The following is a 16735-nucleotide window of genomic DNA, read 5'->3' on the forward strand; positions in this document are numbered from 1 at the left end:
AATACATACAAATGTTTCAATAAGTTGTTTGCACAGAGGTGAATAAAGTGTCCATGCAAAATAAAAAAAGAGTGCACAGTTCTGAATGGACCCTAGAGTAGTCGATCCCTTGATGGCACAGAATGCTATACAATATTGCTCTATAGTGAAGAGAATTACATTTTACAGGTCCATAGAAAATGGTAAAGTCTATTGCCAGCAACAGAACTCACCTGTCTGATATTGCCTTTAGTTGCAGGTCAGGTAATTGACAGGACAGCAACTTTCAGGGCCAATTCACACTGACTTGTGCTAAAATGCATGTACATTTCCGTCCATTTTAGGCTACGTTCAAATATGCGCGGGTGGTGCCGCTGCGGATCCACACAAAAATCTGTGCAGCCGCACCACCCACACAGCAGAATGCGGACCCATGGGCGGGTGCTATTAATTCTAATGGCACGCCACCCGCACTGGAAATCACAATCGCACTGGGAACCGAGGTTTCCGTGTGGGCTGCATTTTCAGAAGAAGTGCAGGGACTTGCATGTTCCGGGGCAAGGGAGTCCATTCAAATGAATGGGCTCTCGTGTCCACGCAAAACGCGGCCCGCAGGAACGTGGATATGTGAACCAGGGGTTAGTCACGTTTTAACACACAATAACGTCTGTTGACATACATTTTTGCATTTTGGCACAACACAAAGTGACGTTATGGTGTGAATAGGACACATTGGAAATTGTTTTTCAGATGTCCTTCTGCTGATCTGCATTTACAGCTGCACTAAAATGCACTGATGTGAATTGGCCCTTACCCTAGGTTCACACCTAAGCATTTTCTGCAGCATTTTGCAGAAATGCACTTTAGTCCATTTAACATGATTTCCTATATTTTCACCTGGTGCGTTTTTTGGAAAGGGTCAGGACTTTAATTGCAAAAAGTTGTGTTTTTGGTTCTATAGACTTCAATGAAAACACTGCAGAAAATTATGTAGTGCATTTTTGCCACGTTTTGCATTTTGTGTTTTAAATCTGCCTAGCTACAAGGAAAAAAACAAATACAGCGCATGTGCAAAAACACAACACAACGCAATGCAGAAAAAAATCAAATGCAAACTGCATAGGTGTGATCCTAGCCTTTGACATTAGGTTGCCTTTGAGTCAGATTCTTCAGTTTGAGAGACAGGGGACAAAGTACATAAAACTAAATAAAGGAGCAAATATAAATTGTTCCCATATAAGCCTACACCGTTTTATTTAATAGAATATTCAGTCTCAAATTACTGCTAACGGTCTTTCGCTCATCCAGGAAAAAAAAAATTTTCTTTAACCACTTTCCCTCTTGAAGATTTACCCCCCTTCCTGACCAGGCCATTTTTTGCGTTACGGCGCTGCTTTACTTTAACTGACAATTGCGCGGTCATGCAACGCTGCACCCAAATGAAATTTACGTCCTTTTTTCCCACAAACTGGGCTTTCTTTCGGTGAATTTGACCTGTGCGTTTTTTTTTTTTTTTTTTGTGATATTAAAAAAAAAAAAAACTGACAATTTTGAGAAACTATATTTTTGGCTTTTTGCTATGTCCAGTAAAATTTTTAAAAAAAAAATCAAATTTCGTCATAAATTTACACCAAAATGTTTTTTGCTACATGTCTGCGCAAAAAAAAAAATCCCAATACGTGTAAATTAATTGGTTTACATGAAAGTTATAGCATTTTCAAATGGCGGTATAGATTACTGCAATTTATTTTTTCACTAGTAATGGCGGTGATCAGCAACTTATAGCAGGACTGCGGCGGGCATTCTGACACTGGTGGGAACTGACTGTGTCACTGGGGATGTCAGTGACACCAATACAGTGATCAGTGCTAAAAAAAAAAAGCACGGACACTGTACTAATGGCACTGGGCAGGAAGGCATTTAACATGAAGGGCGATCAAAGGGTTAACTTTGTGCTGGAAGTGTTTTACTTGGGGAGTGGTGTTGGTGCTTCACTGTAAGCACACTACTCTGGATGGCTGTGCTGTGCACAGCCATCCAGAGCAGTTTGCCCGAGCCGACAGGGAGGAGAACTGTTAGTAAACAAAGCAGTCCTCCTCCTTGTTGGAGATGCTCGGTGATCATCGGCCGGGACCTGGTGATTTGCGGCCGCGAATGGCGGCGCGGGTAGGGCATGCGTGCCCCCTACCCAGAAATACAAAATCACGTGTTTATATACGTGATTTTTTTGCACCCCTGCCGCCCTGTAGCAGTATATCTGCTATAGGGCAGTCGGGATGTGGTTAAAATACTTGGATGCTGCACTGGGCTTTATTTTATCATTACAGGTACTTGTATAGCACTGGCCATTTATGCAGCGCTTTACATATATATTTTGAAAATTCACATCAGTCCCTGTCGTCAAGGAGCTTACAGTTTAAGGTCCCTATCTCGCATGCATACTAGGGTCAATTAACCCACCAGCATATATGTCTTAGGAGTGTGGGAGGAAACCAGAGTAGCCGAAGGAAACCCACCAAGGTACATGGAGAACATGCAAACTCCAGGCAGGTAGTTTAGTGGTTAGGATTTGAACTGACAACCCTATTGCTGCCAGATAGAAGTGCTAACCACTTAGCCACTATTGCACTTTGTTACTTGCGTGAAGGTAATCTGAAGGCTACCATTGGTAACCTGCTTCCTTAAATACTAGTTGCCTGATTATTACCCTGATCCTCTGAATTCAATATATACTAACCTGGAATAGTCATGCAGCAAATGAAGTGGTGTGATGTCAGAACTCCTAACCTGCATGCTTGTTTTGGGTCAGTGGCACAGAAATACCAAGATATCAGATCAACGTGACGGTCGGGCAACTAGCATTTTCACAAGACAAGTTACTCATGGTAGTCCCTAGGCTTCTTTCAGCAAAAGTTTTTTTTTTTTTTGTTTTTTTTTTTATGGGAGTAAAGGTTTTCTTTACACTGAGAATATACATGTTTCAGTAATGTGTGATGAAAAGTTAATAACTGAAATGCATATGTGCACTGCTTTTCGTTTTGATTTGGCACCCCACACACAAATCCAGTAAGTGAAAATGCACCTGAGCTGTAATGCAGCACAGCATACAGATGTGAATAATTTGAGGATTGTGGTGAATTGGGTTGCCCAGCCATGCAATGTCTTTTCTGAGATAAAAAATAAATTATAAGCTGTGCATGCACAGTACCTGTGTACATGGATACATGAACTCCTGCACATTTGCAGGAGTTATGGCATCCTGCACCAGCCATTGAAAACAGCCAAAGACCCAGCACCAAGAAAAAGTCAGGGAGAAGATGCCCACAGACATCAAATTGTTGGTGAGGAGGTATTTGTGGCTTTAAGGCCTCATTCGCATGGGTGGCAGAGGGACATTTAAAACAGGCAGTTTATTAGATGACAATGAATTTTTAGCTATCTGTAAGGGCGTGATTCTTTACAATGACCAAAAATATAAGAAGCATTCTTCCCACTGGCCATCAGAATAATGTTCTGTGAGCTGTAGATGTATTAGCAGGTCTTCCCTGAGACTGAAAAGTTGTTAAGGGTTTTTAAAAGGTTGAGAAACTGATCTAATTGTTTTTTGCCTTTATTTTGTGAAAGGTGGTGTAGGGGGAAGGTGGTGATTATTGAATGAGAGGAAGTCATTAAAGTGGAACTTTAGTCAGAAAATTCGGTCTTGCTAGATCACTTCAGGCTAGTCCGTTTTGCAGGTATAGCTAATGTAAACCATGAAAAATAAGTGCCTCTACTGTTTAAAACCAGTAAAACACTCTCTCACCCTGCTCTGCACATGCTCCGTTGCTCTCCATTTTTAGGCTCTGTGCTGAATTTGTAGAGGCCAATGTGCTGACAGCCTAAAGATTAAAGAGGAACTAAACCTATTCATTTTAAATTTCAAAAAGCAGTTACATTACCAGCACATGCCAGGAATGCGAACTGTCACATTTGCTTCTGTTCTCAACCAAACTGTCAAACCATCAAATGGCTGGTGTTATAACTAATCACAAGTGCAGCACCTTAGCAGTTACAGATCAAACAATGGCAGCCTCCAGTAAGAAGAAACAGGAGCAATGTTGGAAGCAATTTTTACAGCACACATTGATTTTGGTAGGATATTTATTAGTTTGTAATGTATGTTCCTTGCTAAAGAACATTATTTTTTTTTATTAATTTAGGAGTAGATTCGCTTTAAATGGTTTATTAAAACCACCTTTTAGAGGATTTGTAAATTCTTAAAAATCTTGTTGATAAAAAGTGTCGAAGCATCAGTAGGTGTGTGGCCTAGCATTAGGTATCTTCTCAAACAGGTTGATCAGTTATAAAATTCAAAGGCAAGGCTATGGACCCGATAGCTGCCATTGACAATAAGTGCCTGTCACTTGATTTCAGGAGGACTTAATGGGATGGTCCATTCACCCCTATGGATCAGTGGGTGTGACTGGACAGCTGCCTACCTACGGGTCCCATCAGATCCCCCCCCCCCCCCCCAAAAAAAAAAAAAAAAAATGGACCGCATTCTCTTCCATTTGGGTGGACCAGATTGGAGGCAGGTGTAAATGAACAGTGGAGTCTGTTTACTCCCAGCCGCCCATAGGCTATGTCTGTGTCCACTGCAGAAGTGGACAGGGATCTGTCATCCATTTGCTCTGCTCCAATCGGCATAGCAGCTGGCAGCATAGCAATGTACCAGTGTGTAATCAGAAGTGATGTCATGGACGTATGATCCCTCTGTTTTGCCATGCCTTTGGCTATACCCATTTGGAGTGTTGTGGCATGTTTGTTCATTGGTCTCTGCAAATAGATTTCTTCTCTCCAGGTCCTAAAAACCATGTTTTTTTTCATATGTAGGAGCATTTTCATTGTATAGGAAGATTGTTTTCGTTGCCCTTTTTCCTTCAGGGTTGTTTTCATGTTTGCAGTCTGTCACTTGTGTTTTTTTTTTTTTTTCTTCTATATGGACAAATACTATACTGAATAAACATTGCTTGTTCTGTTCTCTTGTGAGAATTTTTTCACACTTGTCCCTTTGGATAATTTTGCATGAACTGTCATGATTGAAAGCTGTGTACTGACGATTAGATTATTGAACACTTTTTTTTGTGTGATTTTCTCAGTGTATGTACCTGGTATAAGGAAGGCTTAAAGATGACTAGTAGCTGTAACTTTTTTAGGGGCATGAACTCCTAGACTCTGTCCAATATCTTTCCAACAAAAGTTAGTTTGTGTAGATGAGGTTTTCCCCAGATAGTTGATATGGTGACGTCCTAGTTGTTTTGAAAGGTGATGATTGTGTGCTTGGACTCCAGTGATTAGTATGTGGGTATTTCTTTATCTTCTACTGTGTTGCATTAGCACCTGATGTACATGTGTGTTATTCCTTCTCTGTAATGACACAGGAGGGGGAGCGACGATTTGCCAGCCATGTTCTCACACAGACAACTTGGGTCCAGATTATGTGGAACAGGCCAGGCCAGTCTTATAAATTACAGCAGATGTCACTTCCTTGTGGAAACGCCTTGTTGGATCATTAACCATAGAGGTGCCGAGTGTCGTCCAGGTCACGTGCTAGGGAAGCCATTAATGGCAGCAAGTGTAAAGAGCATAGTGATGGGCTGATGGTGAAAGGTCATCGGGGTAGGGATTTTCTCCTTCTTGTTGGTTTGATGACACGTGTCGTGCTTCCATGTGACTTTAGGATGTAGTTGTAAGTTGTCAGATCGCTGCAGTGAACATACCGAATCTTGTAGAATATAGAAATAAATGCAGTGTGTGTGTGTGGCTCCAATGACAGGGGCGCCTGGCAGGAATGTACGCGTGCTCCCATTGCCCTGTCCAGTGTTCCTGTATGGGCTTGTTCCGGTGAGTGGGAGGAGGAGGACCTGCAGTCTGTGCTCTGCCCCCATGCTGTTTTCCCGGGCACAGTTGGCCTGAACTTCCATACACACACACGGATTGTACAGACTCTTGGTGTTTCCTTTAAGAGCCCGCTCCCCTCACCCTGTTTGGGGTATAGAGGATTAAAGAGCCGGCTGCGCATGCGCGGACAGGAGGCGGCTGGAGCCTCCATGTGTAAGAGGCGCATTATTTGGCAACGTGAGCAGAGGCCAGGACTACCGGGGATCCGTGTGTGCAGGACCCGGCGTAAGAGGCCTCCTCCCGGCCTGGCTCATCCCGCCCCGCCGGCTACACTGTAAGTTGGGGTGTACGGGGAGGGGAGCGGGAAGTTTGTCCTCCGGCTGGCTGTTGTGAAATCCTATGGAAAAAGTTGTAGTATTATTTTATTTAATGAGTCACAGATTCTCCTCCTCGTAGGTGGGGGAGGGGCGCCGAGAATTCATTAGCTGCCACTTAGTAATTAGCCCCCTCTTTCCCCCACCATTTCACTCGGGGTTGGGGGGAAGGAATGCGGGTGCCCTACTACATCATTTGTAGGAACAATCTTGGAAGTTGATCGCCGATTAGGTGATGATTATATGTCGCTGGAATTGTTGGGTCTCTTCCGGTTATCCTATTAGGAGTGGGGGTGGGGAGCAGGTCAGCTGTCTCCCCCCCCCCCCCCACCACCCTTAATCTCGCTTCAACTCTGTCGCTGAAAGAATCGCCCCACGTTACTCTTTACGAGGCCCTCGGCCGGGAAGGGGTTAAAGGTGGTGGGTGGCGCTGGTGGCGGCGGCAGCAGATGATGATGCCTCCGGGGAGGTGGTGGTGGGAAACGTCCAGGGACTTTGTAGCTTCACAACGTCTCCTCTCCATCAGCCGTCTCGTTGTGGTCCTCCTCTAGTGTACAGAAGTTTTGTTTCCCGGCCTGTAATGAAAGGGTTAATGTGACCCCTTTTCTGTCACAGAGGGTGGCTGATGGTGGGAAAGGTTATTCAGGGTCTGGACACATCCAGCCCTTCGGTATTCTTCCCTCTGTGATTTGTGGCAGCAATAGGAGTGGTCATCTCTGCTAAACGGTCTGAGCATGGCTTTATCTGACATTGTAAAATGTGCTGATCAATATTAGGTGTATTACTGCTATAGGTGGAGTTATGAGGGGGAGGGGGGTGATCTATGTATCTTGAAAGATCCTCATCCCCGCCTGTTAACCCTCTTCTCAGACAGGGTTCACTGTCATAATAAGAGTCCCTCCTCCTCCTTTTTCTTTTTTTTTTCCCTTGCTGTCCTTCCTGCTGTGAAAGGTGCATCAGGCCCAAGGGTAGCTTCAGTCCTATCTTTCTCTCTCGCCATTAATGTTGGCACACTCAATTCTTACTGTGTAAAATGTTTATCCTTCTATGCCCCTTAGCCAACAAAAGCCAGTTGTACATAACTTCCTAAATAGACTTTGGTACCCTTTTGGGATAGTTTACCTAGGCTGTAACTTTTCCAAACCCTAAGCATGAATTTTTTTTTCATTTTTCCTGTTTTATAAGTTCTTAGTAATTTAACACTTTTTTTTGTATTGGATTGTGAAGTTGCATTCCCCCCCTTTCAGTCATGAAATGTTGTCTTGATCATATACCAGTGTTCCAAAAAGTGGGGTAATAGCTCAGTTGTTTAAAGGAAATTTTTTTTTTTCAGGAACAATATTGTTCAAGCAGTAAATCTTTAGAAGTTTAACTGTCCACATTTGGACATTGTTTTGGAGCTGTCAACAACATTTGATGTCCAAAGGGCCACATGGTTTAAAAAAAAAAAAGGGAAAACAGTTGACATTTTATAATTGCTATTAATAACATTTTATGGAAACTTGCATGCATCGACCAAATGTGAGTTTTGCATTGTATTTACATAAGCTGGGTCCTTGCCATTTGACACAAAACAAGGTGATTGCAGTGTCCTTCAGTTTACTCATACAGGAAGTCAGCAACACATAGATAAGCAATTTGCTACAAAAGAACTTCATGAAATATTATTTTAATTTTGAATTAAGAAACTTTTACTCATTCTTTCCGTGTAGGCTATCCAAGCACTGCATCATATTCCCTTTCAATGGACATGATGCATTAAAGTGGTTGTGAAGGTTTTTATGTATTTATTTTTTTTATTACATGTTCATACCTACCTGCTCTGCACAATGGATTTGCACAGAACAGCCCCGAATTCTCGGGTCCTCTACCGGAACTCCTGGCTCTTCCTCTGTACAATGACCTCATAAGAAGCTGCTTCCAAGGGGGGCACTTGTGTGTGCTTGCTCTCGAGCCCTGCTGCTGCGTCTATTGAGACAGTGGGACTCCGCTCCTCTCCCTCATCACTGGCTTTGGTTGACAGCAGCAGGAGCGAATGGCAAAGCCAGTGAGACCCGTAAAAGAGGGGAGAGAAGAGCTGGAGACTTGCACAGTGCCAGATCAAAGGAGGGCTCAGGTAAGTAGAATGAGCAGGGATTCTGACCTTCTTAACCGCTTGTCCTCCAGAAGATTTACCCCCCCCCCCCCCTTCATGACCAGGCCATTTTTTGCTGTTCGTCACTGCACTATTTCAACTGGTAATTTATGCAGTCGTGCAATGCTGTACCCAAATAAAATTTGTGTCCTTTTGTTTTCACACAAATAGAGCTGTTGTTTGGTGGTATTTGGTCACCTCTGCGGTTTTTACTTTGTGCTATAAACAAGACTGAAAATTTTGAAGAAAAACAATATTTTTCACTTTTGGTTATAGAAAAAAAATTTCCAATAAATGCAAAGTTAGTTATAACTTTAGACCAAAATGCATTCTACCATTTTTTTGGCAAAAAAAAAAATTTCAATACATGTATATTGGTTTGTATAAAAGTTAGTCTACAAACTATGGTATATATGTATATATATATTGGAATTTACGCAGCTTTTACTTTGACTGCCTATCACATTTCTTGAGGTGCTAAAATGCCAGGGCAGCACAACGCCCCCCCCCCCCCCCAAAAAAAGACCCCTTTTTGGAAAGTAGACACCCCAAGGATTTTGCAGAGAGGTATGTTGAGTCCATCATGGAACTTTTTTTTTGCCACAATTATTTTTACTACCTTTCCTGAGTATGGGGATACCACATGTGAGAGACCTTTTGGCAGGTAAGCTACCTACAGGCCCCCAAAATCCAACAACCACCTCCAGGCTTTCAAAGGGCATATTTCCTCATATCACTTTCCCCACTACCTATCACAGTTTCGGAGGCTCTACAATGCCAGGATAGTACAAACACTCCCCCAAATTACCCCTTTTTGGAAAGTAGACCGCCCAAGGAATTTGATAAGAGGTGTGGTGAGTATTTTACAGATATTTTTGTCACAGGGTTTTGAAAAAGGAAAGAAAAATACATTTTTGTTTTCTTTTTTTGTTTACCAAAAACGTGGCAATAAATGAGATCTGCAAATTAATCACCATGCCTCTTAGCAAATACCTTGGAGTGTCTACTTTCCAAAAAGGGGTCATTCGGAGATACCAAACATGACATGCTTTAAAATTGTGCATGCTGGTGCAATGACAACAAAGTACATACATTTTTATTATCGACTGGCAATGCTTTAACCGCCTCCCGCCCGCCATATAGTACAATGACGGGCGCAAGGCGGTTCTCTTGTTCTGGGAGGACGTCATATGACGTTCCCCCATTCTAACCGCACATGCGCAGCGATCAGTGGTGCGTTGTGTCCCTCAGACACAGCGGATCACCGATCAATGGAAAGAGCCGAAGATGTTGGCTCGGTCATGTGATCAGTTGTGTCCAATCACAGCTGATCTAGTGTAAATAGGGAAATGCGGGTTATCGGCATTTCTCTCCTTACGAGCTGTTGCGCTGACAGCTCGAGAGGAGAGCTGGTAATCTGCATCCCTCAGAGGGGACATGTACACTGATCATCAGGGCACTGATGATCAGTGTGCCCTGATGATCTGTGTAGCCCCATCAGTGCCAGCTGTCAGTGCTCATCCATGCCACCTGCCTATGCCCATGAGTGCCACATCAATGCCACATTAGTGCCTACCAGTGCACATCAATGCAACATATCGGTGCCCATCTGAGCTGCCTTTCAGTGTCACCCATCAGTGCCAGTCAGTGCCGCCTATCAGTGCCATATGAGTGATGCCTGTTAATGCCCATCAGGGCCACCTATCAGTGTCCATCACTGCAGCCTCATTGGCGCACATCAGTGAAGGAGAAAAATCACTTATTTACAAAGTTTAACAAAAACTAAAACTTTTTTTTTTTCAAAATTTTCAGTGGTTTTTGGTTTGTTTAAGAAAAAATAAAAAATCCAGAGGTGAATACATACCACCAAAATATGCTCTGTCACAAAAGTGATACAAATTTCATATGGGTACAGTGTTGCATGACCGCGCAATTGTCGCTCAAAGTGCAACAGCACTGAAAGCTGGAAATTGGCCTCGGCAGGAAAGGGGTATAAGTGCCCTGTAGGCTAGTGGTTAAAAGCCTTTACAGGTCACCAATTTATATTTACAGGTATTCATTTTTTTTTTTTTTTTTGGAGAAAACTGGGGTCTACTAGACTTTAGATATCTCCTCTGCCCTTACATCATCTGATCTCACCAAGATCAGTGTGATCAGATGCTTTCCCAGTTTACAAATGGTTCTGTTTATATCCTGCGAAACTGAAGTGATGAACTGCTTGTAGCTTCTGATTTCTATAGAGATGATTGGAGTCATTTTGGTCTCTGATCAGCTCTATAGTCAGCCAGTGGATTTTCCGGCTGCATTCTTGGATTCCCCTCTAGGGCAGGAGAGCCCAAGAAAACTGTGGAAGGCAGCAGGAGGAAGGGGGGGGGGGGATGTCCTAGTTAATTGGCCACTAGGATTGCTTTTGAATGAAAGTTGTCTGCAAACTGAAAAAAAAAAACGATAGGATGATTCCTGTAGCTGCAGGCATCATCGCACTATAACCACTCAAAATCCAGCGATGTACCAGTACATTGCTGGTCCTTGTTGGGCATATATGAAACAGCAGAGAATATGGACATATGATGAATCGGGGCTGTGGACCAATATGACCGCAATTCATTCTTTTATGTAATGCCCATGTTGAATGTAAGACCCAAAAAATGTTTAAATTCAGAAACTGTGATAGGTTTCCATGCAAATTGTCTGGCAGGAGCTGAATTTTGGTGGGCGGCGATGTATTGTGTGTATAAATTGCCTTGGCCCACAATCATTTGGTATAAATCTTCCGTGAAAAACAGCAAAAGGGCTAAACAGTAGTCCTGGCAGCGAACGGGGCCGATCCTTCTAACACTGTTTTTGGGGACACTATACAAAGGCATTAGTATAATTCTGTTCGTGATCATTATATTGATCTGTACAAACGCTATACTAGTAATGGCAGTGATCAGTGACCTATAGTGTACGAGCAATCTAATACTAGCTGACCCTGGCTTGGAGGGGTGCTTACTGACCCTGACGTTATCTGATGTTGCTAGTGGCAGGAATGCAGTGATCAGTGAAAAATGTTATATACTGACACTGTACTATTGGCATTGGCTGGGTGACGGGACGATCAAAGGGTTTAATGTGCTAATGTAACGTGTGTGTGTGTGTGTGTAAAATGTAGTGCTTTTACTCAGTGCCGTGTTCTTTTTTTTTTTTTTTTTTCTCTCCCTGGGCCGACCGTGGGGGGCGCAGGCGTGCTCACATCCCAAAACAGGAAGCGACACAAGATTACGATGCTTTGTCAAAAGCTGCTGCCCACCTGCAAAATTGCGGGTTAGCGGTTGGCAAGTAGTTAAAAAAAAAAAAAAAAAATGTGGGCAGCACAGTGGCTAAATAGTTAGCACTTTCACCTGGCAGTACTAATGTTGTTGGTTCGAATCCCACCCACGGCACCACCTGCCTGGAGTTTGCATGTTCTCCCTGTGCCTGCGTGAGATTTCTCTGGGTACCCTGGTTTCCTCCCACACTCCAAAGACATGCTGGTTGGCTAATTGGCTCCTGTCTAAATTGGTACTAGTATGTGTATGTATGAATGTAAATTAGGGACCTTAGATTGTACACCCCTTGAGGGTTAGGGACTGTGGTGAATGTACAATATATATGTAAAGTGCTGCGTAAAATTGTCGGAGCTATATAAGTACCTGTAATAAATAAAAAAAAACCCTTACATTTTTTATAATGTCTTAAGATGGTATTTTTTATTTTAACTTTTTATTTATTTATGTTTTTAATACTTTTATCAGAGTAGTACAATGTTACTATAGGTATTTTGTTATGTTTTTTTTTATTTATTTTTACACTTTGCTTTGCAGGAGAAATAAGGATAAATTCTTCTGTAATGCAAAGTTTGCTGTCATGAATCTAACTCATTCATGAACTGTCATAAATGAGTTTGACAGCTTAAGATGATCTGTGATTGGCTGGAGCTGGTTACATGTTACAGGGTGCTGTGATTGGCCCCACGTATCATGTGACAGCTGTGGGCCAATCACAGCTCACTAGGAAGAGAAGCAGAGCTGTTATGAATGAGATTGATTCATAACAACTTTGCTTACATTGTGATCATGTGATTGCATAGCAATCCCATGATCCCCGGGATCTTCGTTCCGCTGTGTCCGCAGGACACCGTCGCGGTGGGGGAGTGCTGCGCGGTGCCCCCTCGTGTGAGTAAAGCCAGAGCGATGTACGGGTATGTCGCTTTGTCTATAGCTTCCGCCTGGCCGCAGTACATTGCGGGCGGGAAGCGGTTAAAGAATAACTGTACTAATAAAAATTGTAAGTTGCCATTGCTGACATCTTTGGACATATTTTGTTTTCTTGATGGTTTTTAAAGTAGAACTAAAGGCAAATTCTTTCTTCCATTTGGATAGAGTAAGGGAGGGTTATAACCCCTGTCGGGTTTTGTTCTGCTGTCTTTGTCCCGTTAGGCAGATTTCAAAGCCAAAACAGGAAATAAGAGAAATATCTCCAAACTGAAAGAAAGTCTGATGACTTCTCTATTACCAATATGGAGACAACCCAAAAATGTGGTATTTTCTTTTACTTTCACTTTTGGTAGCAACAGTAAACAGGACAAATACGGTGAATCTCCCTAAAAAAGGGTACAGACCACAATAAAAACCTGACAGGTGTTCTAATCTCTCTCCACACTATTCAAAACATAAAAAAAGTTTTGCTTTAATTCAGCTATTTCTAAATCACTGACCCACACCAAATATATAATGCATTTAGGGCTCATGCACATAGGTGGTTTGGCTTATGCAATGTATAAGCCTGGCTTTTTTTTTTGTTTATGTGCAGTGTACAGCCAGCAGCATGCTGATTTCAATGACCAGCTGAAAAATGTGTTGGCTGGATGTTGTCCCGAGTGGTACTCACATTTTAGGGCCAGATGCATTCAGGAACAAATGCCCTGCATGTGGAATCCTTGTTTTCAGAGCATACAGTCCTAAGTGTGGGTATTGCTCATAACTGCATCCAACCACCTAATATTTCAGCCTGTCATTGATTTACGCCGAGTAAATAGATACCAAACATAACATGCTTTAAAATTGTGCATGCCGGTGCAATGGCAACAAAGTACATACCTTTTTATTATTGATAGGCGGCACTTTAAAAGCTTTTACAGGGCACCAATTTATATTTACGCAGGAGGTCTAGTGCTAGAATTCCTGCCCTTGATCTGACATTCACGGTGATACCTCACATGCATGGTGCAATCGCTGTTTACATACTGTCACGGGGTTAATGCTTGCGTGCGCAGGGGGGCAAGGGTGCTTTTTTTTTTTTTTTTTTTATCACTTTTATTGCAATCACATGGAATGTAAATATCCCCTCTGACTGCAATAGGCATTGACAGTAGTGCTGCACCGAAATGAAAAATTCTGGTGCCGAAACCAATAATGAAAATTCAAAATGCACTTGGCCGAAAACCGAAATGCGCAGTTTTTTAAAAATGAATATATTTTTTAGAAAAAAAATACACTTAGATTAAAAGAAAAAAAAAAAAAAAAAAAAAAAAAAAATATATATATATATATATATATATATATATATATATATATATATATATATATATATATATATATATATATATATATATATATATATATACACACACAAATTTTTGTATAATATGAAAGAGGATGTTACAGTGAGTAGATACCCAACATGTCACGCTTTAAAATTGCGCACGCTTGTGGAATGGCAGTACTTAGAAATCTCCATGGGTGATGCTTTAAAAATGTCTGCAGGTTAGCAGTGTAACGTTACAGAGGAGGTCTAGTGCTAGAATTATTTCTCTTGCTCTTGACGCTCGTGGCGATACGTCACATGTGTAGTTTGAACACCATTTACATATGTGGGCATGACCTACGTATGCGGTCACCACTACGTACAAACTTTTTATTTTTAAAATGTATTTAATTGTTTTTTTTTTTTTTTTTTTTTTTTTTTTTTGCACTGTCCCTTTTTAAAGAAAACATTTTAATCACTTTTATTCTTATCACAAGAAATGCATGCATCCCTTGTGATAAAAATAGTCCTCTTTATGGAGAGATATGGGGTCAATAAGACCCCACATCTTTCCTCTGCAATGTAAAGCAGTGGAGAAAAATAACATTGATCTAGTGCTTTAAAAAAAAAAAAAAGTCCGGAAATGGAAGTGGCAACGCTCTGGTTCTCCAAGGGCATAGAGATGAGTGGGGCCATCTTTCCTTCACTTATTTCTGTGCCCAGCACTGGGATCATTTGATGGTTTCTCAGGTACGGCTGAGAACTACCGAGGGGCGGCGACGAGGGGTGGGATTTTTTAGGCACCTGTATTGGTCCTTTTTTTCCATCACGGCCGAAAGGAGTTATTTTGGCCGAAACGTTTCGGCCACCGAAATTTCGGTGCATCCCTCGTTGACAGTAATTCTTTTTTGAGAAAGTTGGGGCCTATTAGACTCTAGATATCTCCTCTGCCCTTACATCATATGATCTCACCAAGATCAGTGTGATCAGATGCTTTCCCAATTTACAAATGGCGCTGTTTATATCCTGCATAACTAAAGTGATTAAATGCTCGTAGCTTTCGATTTCTTAGACTATAGAGGAGATTGGAGTCATTCTGGTCTCTGATCAGCTCTATAGGAAGTCAGTGGATCTGCCGGCTGCATTCTCGGATTCCCCTCTGGGGTAGGAGAGCCCAAGAAAACTGTGGAAGGCAGCAGGAGGGAGGGGATGTCCCTTCCCACTGCTTGTAGAAACAAAAATGCCACTTTTTTTTTTTTGCAGGCTGCTGGCAGCAGGCTGTGTGCTGTATATGTGCCTCCTAGTCACTCAGAAAAGCCAGGCTTTTTATGTTGTACAAGCCTAACTGCCTGTATGCGTAAGCAATGGGTGCTTAGCCTGTGGCCCTCAAGCTGTTGTGGAACTACGAGTGCCATAATGCATTGCAAGGCTGGCTGTTAAAAGCATGACTCCCAAAAAGCAGAGGCATGATGGGACTTGTAGTTCTGCGACAGCTGGAGTGGCACAGGCTGAGCACCCAGGTGTAAGTACCTGATCTATATGGGTGGTTTAGGGAAGAACTTTGGTAGTTAATGGATCTATGGGCTTGGAGAAAAAAAAAAACAAACCTACACACTTGCCCAGGTGGATGCATCCTCGATCTGATGCGGCATCTTTCCCCTGCTGCTTCATAAACCGCTGATCGCTCAGTTCTCAGACTTGCTCCTCCAAGCCTTTCTCCTCCAGTGCTTACTGGAGCATTTGGGTGTGGAGGGGATGGGAGTTGCTGGCTTAGGTTCCCAGTGGCCCAATGAGAAGCTGAGCCAGCTGCCGGTCCTGGACTGACTCTGTAATGCTGATGGTGGGCTTCAGCCTGCTGGCTGTTCTGCACTCCAGTGAAACTTTCTCAGCAAACTGCACTCCTGTGTTCCATAGAAGTATAGCTAAAAGAGCTTTGTCTATACTTCTCCTTTAAGCCAACAGTTAGTTTAATTGGGCAACTAGCATCTTCAGGTGGAGAGATCAACAATGACTTTGCCATTTTTGAGGTACTATTGTGCTCCTGTTTTTTCCTTTCTTACTTTTTTCTGTTTTTGTCAAGTTTGTTGGTTTACCAATTAATCAGTGAATGTTTCCCATTTAACTTCAGTGTGGTGGGTTTTTTTTTTTTTTTTTTTAACTGTCGTTTATTGAAGTTTTTGGTCACTTCAATGCTTATTGTGAAGACCATTTTCCACACAGTGATTGCACTGCAGACCAAGTGGTTGGTGTACAACTTTCAAGTAAGCAACACAGTCACCACTATAGAGAGCACTGTATGTGGCCTTGTGCAGTGTTTAGAACTAAAAGGGTTTCCTTGTTAGCTGATGACAATAATCAGAAATAAGTGTGTGTGGGTTTTTTTTTTTTTTTTTTTTTACAGTGGGGTCTATCCATGAAATACTAACATGGTGTTTCTGCGCAGTAGTGTATTTAGGTTTTGTGCTGCCCTAGGCAACACAAAAATCAGGCGCACCCCACGTAGAGAGCCTGACATTGACCAGCTGACCAACAACACCCCTGCCCAACCCCCTGAGAGAGCCTTCCACTAATACCTACCCCCCCACGGCGAGAGAGAGACATCTTCACAGCTCTGGCCATCCCCCGGATGAAGAGACACTCTCACTTGGTCCCCATGCCACATGTGACCCTTCTTCCATCCCTTCTTTCGGGGGGACACTGCTGCCCCTCTGAGAAATGCCGCCCTAGGCAAATGCCTTGTGGTAAATATGTCCCTGCTTCTGCATACATACTTAGTCACGCCTTCAGTTATGTGCACAGGTGTATATTGTTTCTAAAGGAT

General features: G+C 42.5%; 1 protein-coding gene across 3 annotated transcripts in view; it reads left to right on the forward strand.

Annotated features, from left to right (window-relative positions):
- The window catches only part of GATAD2A (GATA zinc finger domain containing 2A), a 112357-nt gene that overhangs the window by 18954 nt on the left and 76668 nt on the right, over positions 1-16735 (forward strand). The window contains exon 1 of one of the 3 annotated variants that reach the window (XM_089670834.1): positions 5567-5637. The exons of 1 other annotated variant lie outside the window; for it this stretch is intronic. The gene's annotated coding sequence lies outside the window, so the exon portion shown is untranslated. Of the gene's footprint in view, positions 1-5566; positions 5638-6055; positions 6194-16735 lie in introns of those variants that run through there. One more of the 3 variants, XM_089670831.1, reaches the window with a different exon arrangement.

Source organism: Staurois parvus, unplaced genomic scaffold, assembly GCF_062004578.1.
Source record: "Staurois parvus isolate SC_StPar_1 unplaced genomic scaffold, SC_StPar_1.0 ptg000096l, whole genome shotgun sequence".
Taxonomy (NCBI): Eukaryota; Metazoa; Chordata; class Amphibia; order Anura; family Ranidae; genus Staurois; species Staurois parvus.